This window comes from Quercus lobata, chromosome 7, assembly GCF_001633185.2.
Source record: "Quercus lobata isolate SW786 chromosome 7, ValleyOak3.0 Primary Assembly, whole genome shotgun sequence".
In the NCBI taxonomy this organism is placed as follows: domain Eukaryota; kingdom Viridiplantae; phylum Streptophyta; class Magnoliopsida; order Fagales; family Fagaceae; genus Quercus; species Quercus lobata.
This window is the reverse complement of record NC_044910.1, coordinates 16,855,171-16,877,787: the sequence shown is the minus strand read 5'-3', so window position 1 is coordinate 16,877,787 and position 22,617 is coordinate 16,855,171. Positions and strand designations below refer to the sequence as shown.

The window sequence follows — 22,617 nt, the reverse complement described above, 5'->3', positions numbered from 1 at the left end:
AACTAAGTTTATTGTTTCAATTTGAGACCAACATAATTTAATTATACTTTATATGCAAAACTTGAGACCAACATACTTTTTCGTAGGAGTACGTGAGGTTATGCCATGTGGTGCTCTAATTTTGCATTTAGCTTTTTTTTTTTTTTTTTTTTTTTTTTTTTTTTACCTTTTTTCATTAAGTTTTTTTTTATTTTTTTTTTTAATGTTACCTAAAAGATCAGATTTACTTATTTTTACTATTATCTCATTAATTTCTTGAAATTTCACCACACCTTTCTCTCTTCTTCATGTCTTTTAACTTACCCACCGTTTTAGTTTTAAAAGCAAAAGAAAAAAAAATTAAGGACTAATATAACTAACCAGATAAGGCCATAGGGAAAGATAGAGAGACACGAAAATGTTGTGGATTGTTAAATGTAACACATTTTTTTACTATTACCTAAATAAAAAAGCTAATATTAACAAAGCATTTGTAAAAAAGAGAAAGAGAGGAATTTGAGAGGTAACCACCATCATATGCTAGCCTAACCCCTACAGGAAATTCTTTTTTTGTTATTGCCTTTTGAGATGAATTCATTACTAACAAAATTATATAACAATTATGATATAATATATGTACAACATTCTCCAAAATCATCTTACATAAAACATTACAATCTTATCCGTGTATCGCACTGGCAACTTACTAGTGTTATATTAGTTACTCAACTTCTTCACTTTTTCTTCATATGGGACTTTCCCTCGTGAGTGGATTATTGTCTTTTTGTGGGCTTTGAGGCCTATCTTTGTAGGCCACAAACAAATCCTATTAGCTCCCCCTTGTATAATGAGTTTTTTAAAAATAAAAAACAAAAAACTAATTACAACAAATCATCCTTCAACTCTTGAATGTCATCGATAAAAATCACATGTCAACTTTAAACATGCATCCATGGGGCCCTCATACATTTACATCATGGGAAGATTGCACTATCATTCTTCTTTGATCTAATGCCATTAGCAATAATATTTGGGACTTTTTCCAAAATCATTTTGCATTGCCTTTGTTGGCTTGTCTTGTGCAATGCACATACATGCATCCCATCACTGCTCAAACGACGAAAGCGGCATTGATAATTTTCTGTTCCAACTACAAAGGACTTCGATAACACCTTGCCATGCACATTAGCACATACTACCATGAGTTCTAATGCCACTTAATTTGTTGGAAAACCGGTGGGCTTTTACACATTCACACTTCCAAAAACTCACATATCTCTCACATTGGAAGAGTCTCACATTCTCAAAGGAAGATAGAATATAGAGGATGAAGGAAGAAAGCTCTTCTTGTATTGTTATTTCTCTTCTTCACTCTTGATTTGGAATGGGAAAAAGTGTGTGAATATATATATATATATATATATATATATATATATATATAACGACTTCTTTTTGCTAACTTATATCTTAAAACAAATGGTGTTTAATAATCAAAATTTATGTTTAACTCTCAACATTAACAACCTATTTTGAGCCTACTTAGTTTTTAATTGAAAATAATTTTCTAAAATAAGATGATCTGCACTAATACAATAAAAATATCTGAGCGGCTGAGCCCCTATCTTCTTGTTCATCAAACTAACAATGATATGAATTTGTGAGGATTTTTATGTAGATTAATCCATTTCAAGTTTTTCATGCAAAGCCCCAAATTGGTCAATGTATATGCTCCATGTATCTTAATGGGTGTTTTATAGCACCCGTCAATGTGATAAAATTTAAAATTAACTATTCACCTTTTTTTAGGGATATGGAAAAGGCTGTATATGTATTAAATGTGTGTCAGTTTAGATGGAGAAAGTCAAATCATTTTGTAACTTGACCAAAATGCCATTGAACCCAAAATTGAAAAAAAAATGTGTTCTTTATCTCTAAATTACTCTCAGCCTTATTATAAACTCCCAAATTTATCCCCACTCTATGACCACAAAATACACAGAAATGGCATATAGAGAAAATCATAGCAACATCTGGGTATGGACAAAGACCTCCATCTGACCATCATTGATCTCATTCTAAAATCAGATTTGAATCTTCTAACACCATTGGGTCGAGATGACAAGGAGTAGCTCCGATGCATCCATCTAGCTTCAATTCCAATTTGGTTTTGGGGCTACAAAGTGAGAGAGGAGTTGGTCTTGGGTGAAATTAAGAAATATTAACTCTTAATGCTTTTCAATTGGTAGGTAAGAGGAAGGATGAGAAATTTGAGAGAGTGGGTTCTTTGAAGATGTGTTTGTGTGGAGGAAAATAGAAAGTGTAGAAGAAGAAAGAAGATAAAAGTGTGGAGGAAAGCAGATAAAGAATATGAAGAAAGTGGATATTTGTGAAGAAATGGGTGGATGAGAAAAAAAGAGGAAAAAATATAATAAAAAAAAGTAAAGAAAACAAAGGGTCATATGTTGGTGGGTCAGTGGGTGTTGGGTAAAGGCATAAAAAAAACTTTTATTTAATAACAAAATATAATTAAGTATAAAAGACCTTTTTGTTTTTTAGAATGAAGTATAAACGGGGTGGCAATTTGTGTTCGTGGGTCGGGTTCATGTCGTGTTGAGCCATGAGTATTCGGCTATATAGGTTAACCCGAATCCGACCTATTTAGTAAACGTGTCAGGAATCTTCAATCCGAGCACAACCTATTTATTAAACAGGTCAATTTGACCCAACTCGTTGAATTCGTTTAATTCACAAGTCATGTAAAGATCAATACAAATGACCCATTTAATAATCTATTTGATTAATAGGTCATACCTACATATATAATTTTTATCAATTCCCATATATCTAAAATTAAAATACAATTATGACTATAAATATAGTAATAAACATATAAAAAAAATTAATGAAGCAATAATATCAAAATAAATAATAACTTTATAAGTTAAATGGGTCAGACAGGTTTACATGTAAAACACTAACACGACCCGTTTATTAAATGGGTTAGCCGTGTCAACCTAAATTTGACCCAAACCCATTTTACCTCAACCCATGACCTGTTTATAAACGGGTTAATCGTGTCGTGTTTGCAAGTCATGTCGAATTTTGCCACCACTAGTACTGCTTAATGCTTATATGCTTAGATGTAATAGGTTCCATTACAATCAAACTTTTATATGACATATAAAAACTACAAATATTAACAAATATAAAAAATAAAATAAATTAAACAACAAAAGGAATCAATGGTAAGTATTGACTTACTTGTTTAATGAGTTGCATCAAGTTTATGTGAGAACTAACAAACCGTTTAATAAAGACATTTATACTTTCCGATCTTTCAATTGTTTTCATTCCACCAAAAAAATGTCCTCAAAGGTAACATGGTACCCAAAAATGCATGATTTGATATAAACCAATTACATGCTTGTTAGTAAGCATGTCATACTTTTCCATAACTTGAGTCCATTGACTCTCAAATTCTTCACATGAGTCTAACTTGTATAACTTGTAGAACTTTATGCACCAATTTGAATATTGATTACGAAGAATAGATGTAAACCAATTTAGCGGTAATATGCCATATACAAATTAAAAGGCATGTTTTGTGAGTGGTAATTCTTTTGATATTGCCTCCATAATCCATGGATCTTGATCTATCAAAATTGCCTTGGGTTGTTTCTTCATTGAACATGCAAAATTCCACTAATAAAAAAAAAAAATTATTGGAATATGTAAACATTTCAAATGATATGTATTAATATTAGCTACTAATCATGGGATTCAAACTTTTCAGCACAAAAATTAGCCCAATAAATTGCAACTTTCGTGAACAAGAGGAAACAATACAATAATATAAACAAGAAAAATTGCATCTTGACTGAAGTGAACTCCACCCCATGCAGCAATTAAAAACAAAACTACCCCCATTAGCTCTTTTTTTATTATAATATAAATAAGTAAACTTTTATTGAAACAACAAACAGTATTTATCCCTATTTACTCACAAATTTCTAATTGGTTTTGCTTCTTTCACATACAAACAAAAAGAAGAATCTCAATTCTCACTCATCTAATAGTTTATACAAAACCCAAAATTCCTTTTTCAATTCCACGCAAAACAAGCAGAAAATAACACCAATAATTCCAACACAAACAAACCATTTTCACCCAAGAAACAAAACGCTAATTAAATAAAATGCAAAAATAGTTGTACAAATTTATAAGATAAATAGAGTACCTTCATTAGCCATCGAAAAGCACTAATTGTTTCATTTTGAAGAAGTGCACAACCAAAGAGAATCGACTTTCCATGATTATTGACATCAAAAAAAATACTAAAAGGCATATCATAATCATTTACCTACTAAGTAGTATAAAAAACAACCACATCTCCATATTTTTTGTACCAATCAAAACTATGAGAGTGCGACCAAAAAATATGCTCTAACATTTTCTCTTCATCGGTTGTGAATACATATTGAAACTTAGAATTCCTTTCTTTAGCAACTTTACAAAATTGTAAGAGATCCATAGCATCATTTACAACATGCATCTTTCTCATTTTCACATAAAAATTACGAATACCCCGTTGAAAAAATGGAAGATGTCCATGTTTCACATTCTTCTTAAGTTCCATGACACGTATTATTTCTTTAACTGAAAGTCCTGCTTCTTTGTATAAGAGAATGCAATTTTTATCATCTTCAGTGATAACTCGATTGGCCAGAAGAAATCGTACACTCAAAGGAGACAACAATTCATGATTGTGATCTACAACAAAAATAGTGACATGCCATTCTTTCGGAAAAATGTCTATTGACTTTCGCAATACAATAGTTAGACAAGCTTTGCATCCATATTTTAAAGACTTCCTATTTCGTTGCTCCTTAGATGGATTCACCATTTTTAGCGGTTGCCTACCTTCCCGATGACAAAAGAAATTATGTCTTCCTATTTCTCCATTTATTTTTCTCTGAACGACCTTTTCGAATTGTAAAACCATTTCGATTTGCATAATTTTTATAGAAAATGAAAACTTCTTCTTCACTAAGAAAACACTGACCAACAAAAGGCTCAAATTCATTTTCTATTGAATTTATATCCTCATATTCTTCAATAACCCCTATCTCATCTATTGGACATTCATTCCAATAAATTATTTCCCCTCCACACGTGTTATTACTTTTTTCATCATTCGGAAACTCATTTAACTTAACACAATTCCTTAAAACACTTCCATGAATCTCACTTGCAATTAAATCATCTTCAATTTGTGCTATATTAAAACAAGAATTAAAAAAAAAAAAAATCAATATCATATTATACGTTAAATGAAATATGGATTACAAATAAAATAAAAAATAATAGTACCTTCTTGAGGTAGTTCATTTAAGTCAAAGCAATTCATTGGAACAAGTTGATGAGTCTCACTTGCAACTAAATTATCATCCATTTGTGCTACATTAAAACAAGATTAAAACAATCAATATTCAATATCATATTTTAGGACAAATGAAAAAGAAATGATACAAAAAAAAAAAAAAATAGTGCATTCTTGAAGTAATTCATTTAAGTTAAAACAATTCCTTTTATCAACTTGATAAGTCTCACTTATAACTAAATTCTCATCCATTGGTGCTATATTAAAACAAGATTAAAACAATCCACATCATATTTTAGGATAAATGAAAAAAAAAATGATACAAATAAAATAAGATTAACCTCATATTCAAATATATTTAAAAATAAATATAAATTTAATAAAATAAAATTATTGTACCTTGCAAATAATTGCTTAATCCTTCATTGAACACTTGAACTTTTCTTCATCTCTTTTTTTTTTTTTTTTTTGGAAGTGGGTTTGATAATGGTAAAGTGAAAGAAAGTGAGTTTGATATTGGTAAAGTGAAAGAAGATGAAGAGTAAAATATTGATAAAGTGAAATTGGGTGGGAAATAAAAAGTGAAATGGAGGGAAATATGTTAAAGGGGCATTTTTGTCCTATAATTATTGTAGAAACCAAAGTACACGTCTAACATCAAACACAACTGAAAAGTAAAACTTTGTCAATTTCCTATGCAGGTGAAAAGTACATGTCTAATATTAACAGGTGCTGGTCGGCACCTGTTAACAAAGTCCTATCTTAATTACAAGATCGATATATATGGAAAATGATCATTATTTACAATGATATGCCCATTCCTAGCACACAGGAGAGTAAAAAGTGAGCAAAGGAGAAATGTTGAAAACTCTATTTGTTTGAATATTTATACTAGAGTGATGCATACTATTTTCAACCTATTACGAACAATATTAGAGAACGTTTGGTACATTGAGTGAAGATTATAACAGGAATGGTAATATTTATTACTGAGAATAAAATATGTTGTAATGAAATAAATTACAAAACATATTCATAAGTTTGGTTGTGAGTTGTGACGTTAAAATAAAAATAAGATATATTTTAGGAAATATCTTATTCATACAATTATATTTCCTAAAAATAATATTTTTTAAATATGAGAGAGATTAGTTATTTTTTATAATTTTTTATTTTCATAATTGCTATGTGTATATAGAAAGTTTATTTATTTGGAAATATATTAATTTTAGAAATTATTACATCTACTAAGGAATAGCAATTACAAGAATGGTTATTCCATATAATAAAAACATAATCAAACTACCGAATAGCTAAATAATAGAAATAATTATTACATTACAGTGTCTATTACAGTCTAACAAACATACCCTTAAGATTTCTCATAGTAGGTGTAATAATATTGTAATACTTTTTTCTCATTTTCTTTCTCATTGTGGGTTCCAATTAGTTTAACTGGTAAAATCTTTTGTTATCGAATAAGAGGTCTGGGGTCATTAGAAGCAGATTTCATAAATTGAAATTATCTCTAAAATTAAAAAATATATATTCTTTAAATTAATAATTATTTTAACCTCAAAAATACCCTTAATGCCTTAATTTTCAGAAATGATATCTTTTTGAAGTATTTTCTTTTGTGATTATATATATATATATATAGAGAGAGAGAGAGAGAGAGAGAGAGAGAGAGAGAGAGAGAGAGGTAGGTGTATTGGAAATTGTTAATACCTTTTCTAGTTAAAAGAGGTGAATAATTATTTATTTATTTTTAGCTTGGCTAATTAGAATCACTTATTACTACCTGAACCTCTCCCCTCTCCTTCAAATGTACCTAGGGAGGTGCCATTAGGCTCTCTTAGTGGTCAATGAAGAACTGAACACTTAAGGCTAAATTCATTCAATAAATTAAATCACACAAGTGTCACTAAAATGGCAAGTCGTGATTAGTGTATAAGAAAAATAATATCAATAATCAATCCTTTGTGTGTTGCACTAATCACATTCTATCATCTCAGATACTGTAAAAATATATATATAAAAGTTTAAATGCAAAAATACCCAATGGTGTTATCATTCTTCCTTATAACTCTATGTGATTTCCATATCCACCAAATTAATCATTGAGATTAACTTTCATTAGCTTTTATGAACGGAAAAATCAAGTAACTAAAGGCCCAAATCAATCTATGGGTCTTCTTAATATAGTTATGTGATGATCATGTGATATTTTAGTCCATAAAAGCTAACAAAAGTTAGTCCTATAGAATATGAAAAATATAAAACCTCTCAAGAGTAACGAATAATTGAAATCCTAGGAACAGTTTTTGCAACTTACTCAAATCCCAGAGACAGTTTTTGCAATTAGGCATAAAATATGAATATATATATATATATATATATATATTTGTGAAATTTAGTAATTTACTATATGTATGTGTAGTAACAAGCAAGTCCATTAAATACCGTGAAGGTTGCATGGGGAAAAGTATGAAAGGAATGGCCAAAATGGTAAAAAGAAAAGAGAAAATGAATGGCAAAGTGTGAAAGGTGGACAAAGGAAACTAGGGTTTCGGCGAGCAAGTGCATGTGAAGGTATGCATGGAAAGCTGGGTCGCTAAAGGAAGAAGCAAATTAAAAAATAATAAAATAGGGGGAACAATCCAAGCGGGGATAGATATAGTCAAGAAACCGTGCAATAATTTATTAGTTCTGACGTTAAGCAAACATGGCTTACAGTGAAACTGCCTCCCCCTTTCTCTGTTAACTTTTTATATTAAACGATAGGAGGCTAAGGGGTCGTAAAGGTTGGCTTAAACCTCGAACTCTTTCTGTATCTCTATATAATATTATTACACTATTGTACAAAACATGAAACCGACTACTGCGCTTTCTTTCTTTCTTCTTTGAGAAAATCTAGTGACCAGTATTTTATTATAATTATGAGGCAGAAAAATATGAGTGTGAGTGATGAATAAATTTAAAATTGTGAATCTATGTGAAAAGTGATAAACAAGTTATGATATAAAAAGTTGTTATCATAGAATTATTTTTCTTCTTTAGACGCAGTTTCAGTTCATGCTCCCTCCTTTATTACTTGGGTTCTAGCAAGGGTGTTTTTGTACATAATGCACTCATTAAGATGGAAGGGTATTTGTTTATTAATTTTTGTTACATCCTAATTCAAGTAGGATTATTTTGAAACCTCTTTAACAAGTGCACAAGCGATTGCTGATAGAAACTTGTTTTGTATTCAATGCGTATAAAGTCGGAAAAAATTTCACACACAAAAAAAAAAAAAAAAAAAGAAAGAAAGAAAGAAAGAAAGAAAGTCATTAATGTGTGACAAGTTGTTATATTAATAAGTGAAAAAATTAATTCAATAAAAAATCTAAATAAAAAATCAGTAAAAATTTATCATCTCAACCTTTATTTTGCATGCACCTTTTTTTTCCATTACCTCTAGACAGGTTCGGCTTTTGCATCATTCGTTAGGTTTGCTGTGATTGATGGTGCCGGCCCCTTTCGTCTTATCTCATGCTGTGACCTTTCCATTGCAAATAGGGATAGTGCATGCATTCTTGAATTTACCATGATGCTATTTTCTGCGCATTGATTTACAATATATATGTCGACTAAGTATAGTAAATTTGATGGATATAGTTGTTACAAGAGTTCATAAATTAAGAAAAGTTAAAAGTGAAATATTTTTGAATGAGAGCTGCATGCAAGAAATGCTTGGAATGCTACAATTAAAAAAAAAAAAAAAAAATCCAGAGTGATAGCTACTAAATTTCCATGTCACGCTATGAACTTCCACAACAACTTCATAATAATTAAATAAATAAATAAAACAACAAAAACCTCAACAATCTCAAATTACTGTTTCAATTTAAAATTAGATTATAGAAAAAAATTTATAGTAGCTTAAATATGGTTAAGTTCTGGAAAATAAATTTAAAAAATAAATTACAATTTACACCTTTTAAATTTAATTTGTTTTTAATTCAATAATTTAAATATCCTTTTTTCCCTTCCGAATCTTTAACTTTAAGTTTTTCAATTTAGTACTTCTGTCCAATTTCATTATTTATTTTAGTAAATTGAGAATAAATATAAGTTAAAAGACTAAAATTAAATTATCAAAATTTTAAAGAAAAAAAAAATTCAAAGTAGTGCATGATAAATAAATGATGGCGACTTTACCAATTACCATATGATTGCATTCATTCATTTACAACTATAGCAGCATAAACATTGTCAGAATTATGAAATAATTCTTTTGCACTCAATGAAAATAAAATGTACAAGCGATGCCCTTATATAAAAATAATTATAAGTGTGTATTTTGCAGTACAATAAAACTAAAGTGGGCCTATAGTGCAATGGACTAATATAGACAAACAAGAATGAACGAGCAAAAAAAGTTAAGTCTCACGTATAATGAAAATTAAAGTTCCATCAGATAAATCACAATCAAAGTAGATGATGCTGTTTACGTAACTAACAACCTGAGCTTTAACCTTGCTTTTCAACTCCTAGCAAGCAGCTTTTGTTTCCAAAATAAACAATTTCTAATATATATGCAATTGAGTTATATAGTACTCTGACATTTTTCACCTATTTATTTGAGATTTATTTGCTTTACAGATGAACATTTATTTATATATATTTTTGCAATTAAGCCTTTCTTCGAATTGATGTTTTGTTAATGGTTTCTAAGTTGAGCTTCAACTCATCGAAGCACTCAAGACCAAGGTCCTAAAACAAAATAACCCAAATTGAGACAATCCTAACTCTACCAAATTACTCACGAGTTGAACTCTGTTAAAGTAGACTAAGCTTAATAAAATCAAAACTCAATTCAATTCAGCTCGTCTTCTTTATTGGTTAGACGTAACTGTTACAAAAATACTCACCAAATTTGATATTTTTGTCCACTTAACTATGTGATGCTTCCAAGTTTAATCACACTGAGTGAAATTGAATGATGATAATTAACGGCATGTTAAAGATAATCATTTTATTTTTATTATGGTCTCTATTAGAAATTATTTCGAATTCTTATTTTGAGTTAGTTACTTACATAATGAAAATGGAAAGTCTAATTCTTTCAAATAATTAATTAATTTTGTATTTCTTGTCCATAGAAAAAAAGGAGTTGAACCCTTACATATAGGATTAAAATACTCGACCTTATTTATAGGCACTACTAATGATAAGTGGGATAGATTGTTATTTAGGCCAACACAAGACATGTATTATGGTTGTATTTCAAAGTGAAAAGATATCCCGCACCATTTGGACTGAAAGATATTCACATGTTTGAGTTGAATAAGAGAGTTGAGGTTTGTTTATTCTTTGAGTGTGAAAATGTGTATAGAGTTTTGGGATTGTGAAGAGGCCTAGCTAGCTAACTCGAGTTTAATCCAACCGATTAAGCAAATGGAATCATCATGGACGAAGTAAAAAAGTATACATGCATATATAAAAGTTGAACTGCGGAGCAAGTTTGCAATACATATATATAGTAAGTACGGATTCGATTGCTTTACTTTTCTTTTCTTTTTTTTCTTTGAGGAATTTCGATTGCTTTACTTAAAACGGTGACGAAGATTGATTGATGTGATCCATGGAGTTTTTTTTTTTTTTTTTTTTTAGAAGTTGTGTGTTTTATGGAGCTGATTCATTGCTTTTCCTCTTCAATTATTAGTTTTTTTTTTTTTTTTTTTTTTTTTTTTTTTTTCATGTTAAGTTTATGTTGTAATGTATATATTAGTAACCAGGAAAGGGGAGGAACCTTACCCTATAAAGGTGAAAGATGAATAAGCTAGGAATGTATAATTAGCCAATTCGAGGTTAGACATTTAGAAAATTTCGAACTTAGGTATGTGGCGGGCAAAAATTAAGCCGTCAAACTTTTAACCTCACACAATTAATTGATAGAGATGGGGTGTTGTTCAACCTTGATTGCCCTGTTTAAGTGAGTTAAACTCGAAATGAGAGGATAAGTACTAGGAATGAGTGTGAAACAAGGAAATTGATTAACAATAGTCTCGGATTAATTAAGTTATGTTCATCGGGATTGGTCTGAGGTACAAATTTACACTTGTTCTTAGATTACAATGATGTTACTTTCGTTTTTTTTTTTTTTTTTTTTTTTTTTTTTTTTTTTAAGATGTTTCATCCCTTCTTCACAGAGGCCTCTCTACCTTATATAGTCATCCAAGTTGTACCTTGGCATTGCATTTGGAGGGCTAGAGTTCATTTTCCTTTATACTTGTCCCATCAAGGTCTTACTAAAACGTTTCTACACCAAACTGTGAGCTATGATGACACTATCCAAAAGTCATTTCCTCATTAATACAGCCAGTTAAGTGGATTCAGAATATTAAATGCGAAAGTAATGGATGTTTTATTTGTATTATTCCCCTTCTTGCTTAAAGACCAACTTTCCCTCTCTTCCTTAGTTTGTGTCTAATGGTCTTTAGCATTGGACTTTGACCCTTCCAAGGATGTGTCAGTATTCTCAAGATCCTCGGGCTTTTTAGTTTCCTTGAGCTTGTGGTTGTGTTGTTGTATTTGCCCCGAGGATTCTTTGATAGTATTTTTCAATGTGTGTTCTTGTGGTATTGATCTCTTCTCGTTCACTCGTATCCTTGACTTCTCATCCTCCCACAGTGAACATACTATACTAATTATATATAAGCGCTTAATATCTGTTCTTAGTATAAATTATTGGAATTCCATCAAAAAGTATAAATTATTGGGAGAAATTCATGTGTATCGATAGTCTTTCGTTTAATTCACATGCCATCAAACCTCATTAGAATTATGATTATTGGCTCTTTTTTGACAGAATATTTATCGCAGTTTTAATCGATTCAATCTTATAATGATTTATTATTGGGTCCAAAATAAATAGTTAGGTAACTATTTTTAAAAGCCTTATTATAAACTGTTAATTTTAAAAAGAAAGCGTTTGTCTTTTAAAAATGGAAAACGTTGAGAGGCATGTGCCCAAAAGAGGAACCATATGTCTGTCGGTGTCTTTGAATTTATTATCTCTAGCTAAATTCTTTGAATTAATTATGACGAAATTGGAAAAACTGATGGGTATTATAAAATAAAAAAATTTGAGTTGAGTCACTTCACTTGACTTGGGTTTAAAGGGTGGAGGGAGGAGGAGAGTTTGGTAGGTTGCCACTTCAGTTAGCTTTACAAGGTTTTCTAGGCAACTGGACTTTAGCTAGAAATGGAAAACTGCCTACTCATTGACAGCGAAAGGAATCTTCACTGTACGTGTGCCATTCTCGTTTTTTTCCTTCTCTACTTTTAGTTTACTACTGACACACCCACTTCAGTAACAGTGATTGATTTGATACAGCTGTGCCTAAACTGACCAAACAAATTTGAAATCTATATAATACATAAATAATAAATACTATTAAATAAAATCTGTTTTTTTTTTTTTTTTTAATTAGTTTAATGGATAAAATATCATATTGCTGTAAATGCATGAAGTTACATAAGTGTATAATGTTACTTTCATAAAATGAAGAAGTTATATTCTTTAATGCATGAAGTTACATAAGTTTAGCCCTAGGAGGGGAGGCCTAGCAGTGTGGGATCCTGTGTGCATGTTTATGGTCTTATATTCAAGTCGTAGCGGGTACCATGTGGGGGTGGGGGTGGGGGTGTATTGCACCCCACACTCTGGCTCCTTTGGGGTGCTAGAGTAAGGTCTATGGCGCCCCGGTCACAATAGCTATGACTCAATCTAATATTCTCTAGCGGAGAGTGCTCCTATTAGGTCATGCCTTGGGGGGTAAGTCACATATGATTGCTCCCGCCCCCCTTTCATTCATAAAAAATAAAAAATAAATAAAAAAGACGTTACATGAGTTTGTAATGTTACTTTCATAAAATGAAGAAGTTATATTCTTTAATGCATGATGTTGCATTCTTAAGAGTTCTCTCCATACAATTCTTAACGAGTATATATATGTGTGCTAATTACAAAGGAAGATACACTTGTATTCAAGATCGATAATAATTTATGTGAATGTCCACTTTAAGAATAAAGTTTATATATTATCTTCTCTATATATTTCTTTATCTTCTTAATATTCCTTTTAATTTATAACATAATATCAACACGAGTCTCTACCCAATTTCAGAAAGAAAGTTGTATTTCAATTGTTCTTTCAAATATCAAAGGTTATTTATGTAGTTCTCTCAACTCATTGTAAGTTTTATCAGTAGTTATCCTATTTATCTGTCGTCACATTGTTTTATGCTTAAATTTTTTAGTGTTTATTTAATGGATTATAATCTTATGGGTTTCTTGCTAAATATAAGATTTTTTTTTTTTTAAAAAAAAAAAATCTTAAGCATATTAAATTTAAATGTGACACATGTCTATTAATTTTGGATATAAATTAATAAAATAATTATGTATCAAGGATCCTTGATAAGATCCATGTTGATATAATAAATCTTGGAGATATTATTATGGATGGCAACCAAGAATCTCAGCAAGATCAAGTAAAAACAATGGTTTTAATTTGCCATCATTTCCATGAAAAGTGAGTACTTTATAACAAAAGATCCCATAAATTTGTGGGAGAAATACAAGTTCCACAAGAACTTGATTGTCGTAAAAGCTCAATATCATATGCACTTGAAGTTGCAATAATCCAAAAGTGCAAGTGATTTATTATTTAGCAATTTAAAATTAGCCCATAATTAAATTATGTGATAGAAGACACATATATCATGCCTCAAATGTGCTTTTGCAATAGCAATTTCGAGAGCATAAGTTCAAAAAGTATTACGAACTAATAGTCTTCTAGTGGTTGAACAAGATAATGAGCTTTTGCTAAAAAAACCATCAATCTCACCCAATCAATTCTACCCCATTCCCTGAAGTGACTGAAACCTCAATTGAAGAACATGGAGGAAATAATAATTGTGGGTGTGGATGTGGACATGGTTGGAACAACCAATATAGAGAGTGTAGTACTCATAATTCTTCAAAAATGAATAACTCATACCATTCTTAAAGATAAGAAGTCTTTTCAAAATTTAATATCATGCAAAGCCAATGTCAATGCCATATCAAGTTCATTGAACTTAATTGAAGGCTCTGGAAGAGCGATTATTATGTTGCCAAATGGCACAAAACTTTGTATTGACGATGCTTTATATTCTTCTAAATCTAGGAGAAATTTACTCAGCTTTAAGGATATACGTTATAATGGTTATCATATTGAAACCAATAATGAATGCAGTGAAGAATTTCTTTATATTACTTCAATAGTATCAAGCAAGAAGCTCATATTAGAAAAACTTCCTACTTTCTCTTTTGGGTTATATTATACTACAATGAAAACAATTTAAACAAATGTTGACCCAAAGGTTTTCATGCTTTGGCATGATTGTCTTGAACATTCAGGATCAATAATGATGCATCGAATTATTGAAAACTCTCATGGACATCCCCTAAAGAACTAGAAGATTCTTTTAACAAGTGATTATCCATGCAGTGCATATTCTCAAGGTATATTAATTATCAAACCATCACCTTCAAAGATTGTTGTTGAATGTCCATGTTTCTTAGAAAGAATTCAATGTGATATATGTGGACCTATACACCCTTACTATGATCCATTCAAGTATTTTATGGTTTTTATTGATGCATCAATCAGATGGTCACATGTGTGTCAACTTTCTACTAAGAATGTTGCATTTGTTAGAGCATCTCCAATGGCCTATGTAAACCCAAAATTCTCTCTATAATAGAGAGTGAAACCCAAAAAAAGCTCTCCAATGGACTCTTTATTCCTAGATTTTTTTTTGGCTCATGAACAGTAGCTCATCAAGTTTGATCAGCTACTGTTCACTTTTCAAATGCTTTTTTCCTACTATAATAATTAGATGTTGAATAAAAAAAGTTAGAAGATGTGTAGTTGTTAAAAAAAGTGATAGGCCACAAACTGAATGACCTCTTGTGATAGAAATTAATTAATTAATTAGTCAAGTTATTAATTAATCAATTTATCATACAAATGCGTGGTAGCGCAAACAAATCACCAATAAACTAATTATGTAGTGGAAAATAAATAACATGGTGATTTGTTTACGAATGGGAAAAACCTAACGGCAAAAACCCTACCGGGTGATTTTCAAGTCACCACTCCCGAAACTCCACTATTATCACAACAAGCGGTTATAAGTAAAGGAATCCCAAGTGCCTTACCAACCTACAGTTGAACCTTTACCCCAATACCCAATTGGACTTGTTCTATAGTGACAGTTCCCCTTTTTGATGCACGACTCCCAAGTACATGACTAACCAATTCCGCGGATCCCAGTACGCGGCTTCAATCACCAACTAAGAAGGTTGTTGGTTGCAAAGTTCTTCAGTTCATCCACACGATGAAGATCAAGAAGATGCTTGGTCACAAAACCCTATGGTGCACATACACAACAACTTCTTCAAGAGAAAGAGATGAACTAGAGCAAGAACTTCGTCTCCGGTCACAATTTGCTTGAATAGAGTTTGCTCAATGCTTGTGCCACTTGTGAACTGTTTGACGGCCCTTAAAACAATCCTTTTATATGTATAGGGTTAGGAGAAAAGAAAGCCCAAATATATATTCACGGATCCCAAAAAAATCATATTAGAATTCTGAAATTCTTAAACCTCGACAGATAGAAGGTGTCGAGCAGGTGTCGAGCACACCAGGTTTGAACAGCTTTCTTAACATTGATAGATGCAGCTATCAAACCAACTATCGAGCTTTAATGAATTTGCACTATCAGCTTGTTTTCTTAGACAGACTTGAAAGTTTCAACACTTGATCTTGAAACATGGTTTCTTGAAATATTTAAACACATCCTAAATCTACCCAAATATAAGTAAAGTGCGTTTTGTCAAAGGATAATCAAATTACATAAAGTAGTGACATATGTTCCTAACAAGTGAAACACATATGTCCTAACAATCTCCCCCTTTGGTGATCCGAGACAAAACCACAACAAACAAATGAACATATGAGAGAAGTCATAAATCACTCAACTCATATTCACTTGTTGAATACAATAAAATTTATCCTAACACAAACTCTTGAAAAATTTTGCAAGAAGAGAGTTTATAGCAAGTAGACTTTGATAACCTGTATTTCTGAAACACTTTAAACAAAACTTATCAAGGCATCTTTGTGTGAAACAGAAATAATAGATTGCATATAAGTAATAAGAAGCATGTGTATAAAGGTAGAAAAGAAACAACACATGAAGGGGTAGGTGAAAGAAAAACATACATCAATATAAATAGGAGTAAAGTACAATTTATATCTATAAATGGTCACAAGACCTCATGTACAAGAATAATGTATCTAAAAAGAAAGAAAAGAAAAGATACATACTATCCTCACTACATCCCTCAAAACATATCAACATTCCCCCTAACAAAATGGTCCTATACTAACTCTCCCCCTAAAAATGACTACTCTCATATCCAAAACTACTCTCATTTTTTTGTCACGAGTGACAAAGGGTAAGAGTGTTAAGTAGATATCTCATCGGTAGAGCTAGCATCTCCATCAGCATCATTCGAAGCATCATCGTCATCACCATCATCATTATCCTCATCCTCAGAATCAAAAACCATGGGAGAAGGTGGTGAAGGAGTAGCCTCAGGAGCAAAACCACCCATGGACGCCTGTCGCCGTGCAATATGACCGACATGAACATTTACCTGATACAACTCCGTAGAGAGTGTATCTAGGCAAGCATCCATGCGCTACAACTGCGTCATGATGTCTTCTAAAGTCACATCACCCGAAGAAGAGGGAGGAGCGAATGTGGATGGAGCAGAACGGGATGGAGCTAAACAGGAGGGAGGAGTTGCTGAATCCGACTACCGCGACCGAAACTGAGCCTCGCTACATTTAACAGTAGCGTAATCTATAGCACACATGACGGTGAAACGGTCAGAAGAGGGAAAAGGAACGGAAAAATGGCATAAGATCCTCATGATAGCGGAAGGAAAGATAAGCTTATCATGGGACGCCGAATCTAGATGACCATCTATAATAGAAAGAATGAAATGAGAAGGGAAATCTATAGTAAGATTCTTAAGAAGAGATAATAAAAATCGAGCACGAGGCTCTGTAATAGAGTTATAGTGAGAGAGTGGATGCAAAACAAAGGTCATCACCATGTTCATGAATCTAGGACCTTTAGCAAAAGGTCTACATGGTGTAAACTGACGCTCACCCCAAACAGAAGGGCGCTCACAGAAAGCAGACATGAGTTCATCCCTGGACACAGTCCTCAGACGCTCACAACTAGGATAGTCAGGAAACTCTATCCTAGAGACTCGAGGTACATCTGCAACAAGTTGCGGTGTGATAGGAATGCGCGTATCTCGAACACGAGTGAAGAAAAAAGGTACTGAATGATCAATCCCATGCATGTTGGAGTAAAACTCCTGGATAAACACGAGAGGACAGGTGACCAGGACGTCACACAATGACTCCCATCCCCTACTGTGAATGACAGAGGGAAGGTCAATGTCAGCAAAGTCCGATAGAATGACTTGGCGTTCTGAATGAATGCCTCGTCTAGAAAAGTTCTCTAAAAATGCCTTGAAGGCATCATCATCACGGAACTGAATATGAGACAAAGTAGGATCAGAGGATGAAGAAGCTCCGGAATGAAGAGGGTCCTGGGCTGAAATGGATTTACGCTTATGTGACATAGACACAACTAACGTAAACAAAAAAGAGAGGGAGAAAAAGAAAGACAATCAGAAAAGTCCCAAGCAATTTCAAATATAACAAATATATTGAAAAGAGAGTACGTATACATGGGAAATGCATGAACATGTGACATGCAAAAGAAATTTCATCATGGACTCAGCCCAATCCAAACCTATCAGCACACAAACAGATAGCACACTAGGGGTGTGCATGGGTCGGGTTGGGTCGGGTTGAGGGAATTTTTTGACCCGACCCACCATGGTGGGTCAAAAAAAATTCGACCCAACCCAACCCATCACATAAGTCCAACCCAACCCAACCCAACCCGCGTGGGTCGGGTTGGGTCGGGTTGAACCCATGGGTTTGACAATTTTTTTTATTATTAAATTGAGTAGAAAAAAAATATAAATATTAATATATTAAAAAAACCTAAAGATTAGTATCAATGTAACTCCTCAAAGACTCAACACTAATGACTAAACAACCATAGTAATTTATTAGAATTTGTGTGAATTAATTGGCTTTTATATAGGATAGGAAGAATTGGTTATTTAAAAAAATTTATTAATTATATAATATATTATATATATATATATATAATTAGTATTAGTAGAAGGAATTGAGGAAATGCAAATTATTAAATATAATATATATATATATATATATATAAGTGCCCTACAATTGATTTTTTTTTAAATTATTAAATATAAAATATATTTTAAATATATATTAAATATGGGTGGGTCGGGTCGGGTTTGGCGGGTTTGTAATTTTATGACCCAAACCCAACCCGACCCGCCATAATAATTTTTTTGATAACCCAACCCAACCCACCAAGCCTTAAAAACCGACCCAACCCGGTGGGTCGGGTCGGGTTGGGTCGGGTTTGGCGGGTCGGTGGGTTTTCTGCACACCCCTATAGCACACATCTAAATGAATGACAATACCATTATAATGCTAATGTGATGCAATGTATGAGGTTTTAAACTTATTTAAGTGAAAACCCATCCCAAAATTTCAATAAAAACTCATCAATTTTGAAAAACCCTAAAAAATTTTCAAAAACCCCAAAACCTAGGTTTCAAAACATGAAATGCATGAATGTGAAATGATTAGAAGCTTACCAAGTGAAGAAAAACTTGAAAAAGCTTGAAGAAATCTTGAGGAACAATTATTGGAGTGAGATGAGAGAGTTTGGGAGAGAAATCGAGAAGTATCAAGAGAGAGATCGAGAAAAATGAGTTCTGGATCGCATAGGGAGCTTAAATAGTGTACCAGTAAATCTCGACAAATGAAGGTGTTGAGAGGTGTCGAGACATCTGTCAAGAAAGGTGTCGAGAAAATGGTCTTCAACAGATGTAGGTATTGAGGAGGTATCGAGGAACAAATCATCAGATACCAGATCAGAATCTCGATCGATCTAGCAAGTGTCGAGGAGCTATCGAGGAGGCAGAAGTATTCTCAATCGATCCACTAGGTGTCAAAAAGCTATCGAGGAGGCAGAAGCATTCTCGATCGATCCACTAGGTGTCGAGGAGTTATCGAGATTGCGATAAGAAAAAGCTGAAGAAGCTCGATAGACAGCAAGGTATCGAGGAGGTATCGAAGAGGTGTCGAGCAAGCTTTTAAAACCAGTTTTTTGAGATGTGAAAAACACAGACATGAATGCAATCCAACATGAACTCAACCAATGATCCAATCAACATATTAAGCTTTCAAAATCATCTCTCAATAAAAATTTTATGCATATGGATCCTCAAAAACACACACACACACAAAACAAATCTAACCAATTTTATATTTCAAAAATAAGTCAAGACAGTTTAGTGAGCATACATAAACACATGTAAAACCTTGTGATGGCCAAATCACATTGTACTTACACATGTATCAAGAATAGCAAAGAATATTGCGTGTTGTATGTGAAAAATATCGCAAGATTGCATATGTGTATACAAGTTATGACGATTTGAGATATGAGAAAATCACTTTAACTCACACACAATCATAACTGCTTAATGGGGACTATCACTTTCGAGGTACATCCTATAACTCCCACATCTCCTAGAATACACGCTTGCAATCATTTTTAAAGCATTTTTTTATCTTTTTTCTTTTATTTATTTATTTGCATATTTTTTCTTTTAAGCATATCATGCATGGGCATATTAGAGAGAGAAAAGAAATACTCAATGATATTTGACATTCCAATTTTGCTATGCCTAAGCACACAAATGTCATTGACACTGCACTTTTGCTATGTCGAAGCATATAGGTGTCATATTATGATTAGCGGGCAACAATGGTGAGATGGTTATTAATGCCTTTCTCTTAAAATTTTTTAGTCATTCCCGTCAAAAAGAGTGATACGAGTGTTAAGTATAAGAGATAACTTAATCTTACTAATACTAACAAGAGCCACAAAGTTCACTTGCTTAGTTGTGCATAGAGATGCTCATCTAAGTTACAAATGATACAAAATTTAGAAGACTTTGTTTCAATGGCCATTCAAGGTACACAAGTACCAATGTACACAAAACACACACTGTTTTTGTATTTTTTTTATTTTTCAATTTTTTTTAAATTTTTATATGAAAAACAAAAAAAGGCAAAACTGAAAAATAACCAAACAAAAACATGTTAAACAATCAAAGTATAAAAACTAGACTGACTCAAAACTTGAAAACAAAACACATAAGTAATGCACACATAAAAACAAGAAGAGAGAGAGAAAAGTGACAGAATCATTTGAAACCCTTTTCCTTCCACACCCTGGAAGAACCTTTCATTTGATTATACCCTTGAATCGGTGGTGAGGGGGGAAGAATTAAAACCGTTCAAGTTTGAAAGGAACATGAGGGCTTTGAGAAGATCTCAAAGGGGAGCAAGAGAGGATTGAAGCTAATTCTGGTTCCCAGATGCTATCATGCCGTTGTTCTGTTGAGTGGCAAGCCACTTGTAGCAATTTGGTCGAGTATGACCGGCATCTCCACAATGATGACAGAGATGCTACTTCTTTTGTTTAGGCTTTTAAAAGTTAGCCTTCTTAGCCCTAGGGTTTTTAACATCTTTCTTCTCAAGCTTAGGGGGTGCTCCTAAGATAGATTTACCTTTGTCTATGTTCTCACTAGCTAATTCAGTTTTAATCTCATTGTTCTCAATTTTAACATTATTAGCAGGAGGAACAAAAACAGTAGTACTAGAAGAAGCAATATTAGAGGAAGAGAGACCATACCCTAAGCTTGTTCAATCTGAAGTAGATTTCTGAATGCTTAGCATCTCATCCAGCTTTGCGCTTGAAGTCCTTTCCAATTGAGCTCTGACTTGACACAACTTTGCTTCAAGCTTCTTAGTCTTCTCCCCCAATAAATTGTTCTCAAACCTCAATGCTCTAATGGTTTGATTAGCCTCATCAAACTTTGTGGAAAGCTCCTCGCGGTCAAGTTTCACATCACTGACCTTCTTGGTAGTTAGCCTATGCAGTTTCTCATGCTTCTCAGAAAGCTTGTCCAGTTTTTCATAGGTTGTATGAATGTCATCTTGATCATCCATCTTCTCAAACTTAGATTCCATTAAAACCTCTTCTTCAACCACATCTTCAACAATCCTATCAGTAGGATTAATAATGGCCGTGAAGGCATTTAAGATTTCGTCATCCTCATTGTCGGAATCATCCTCAGGCTTGGTGTCACTCAGGGTAATAGCAAGTTCCTTACTCTTCCCAATGCTCTTAAGATATGTAGGACACTCATGCTTCATGTGGCCGAAGCCTTGACAGCCAAAACACTTAGGTCTTGTCGAAACAGTGTACTGACCACCTTTCTTAGCATCCTTCTTCCCTTTGTCTTGGCCTTTAAACTGAGAAGAACTGGATTGCCTGCAGTCCTTGTCGAAACCCTTTCCATTTGCGTTCTATATAAACTTCTTGAACTGCCTGGTAATGTAGGACTTTATCTTGGAATCTTCATCATCAGAATATTCATCTATCTCACTCCTCTTGGCCTTCAGTGCCATGCTCTTGCCTTTACCTGTCTTGCCAATCCTTGTCAACCCTAGCTCGTAGGTCTGCAAGTTTCCAATCAGCTCGGTCAAAGGAATCTTATCAATATCTTTTGATTCCTCTATTGCCGTGATCTTGGTATGAAATCTTTCAAGTAGAGACCTGAGCACCTTCCTTACAATCTTGGGTTCAGGAATGGTTTCCCTAAGATTGAAGGTTGAGTTTACTATGTCCTTTAGCTTGACATAGAACTTATCGAATGACTCATCCTCCTCCATTTTTATCTCTTCAAAGCTTGTAGTGAGCCTCTGAAACTTTGAATCTTTTACAGCCTTTGTACCCTTATAGGTTGTCTCAAGGATGGTCCAAGTGTCCTTGGCAGTTTCAGTTGAGGATATCTTCTCGAACTCCTCATTCATTGTTGACTATACTGAACAACGCATTCAATGCTCTGCTGTTGAAATTTGCCGCCTTAATCTTGGCATCATCCC

The 22,617-nt window shown here is 32.7% G+C and overlaps 1 pseudogene; it reads right to left on the bottom strand.

Annotated features, from left to right (window-relative positions):
* Positions 1 to 3,115: 3,115 nt before the first annotated feature.
* Positions 3,116 to 22,404, bottom strand: LOC115951681 (annotated as a pseudogene).
* Positions 22,405 to 22,617: the final 213 nt, after the last annotated feature.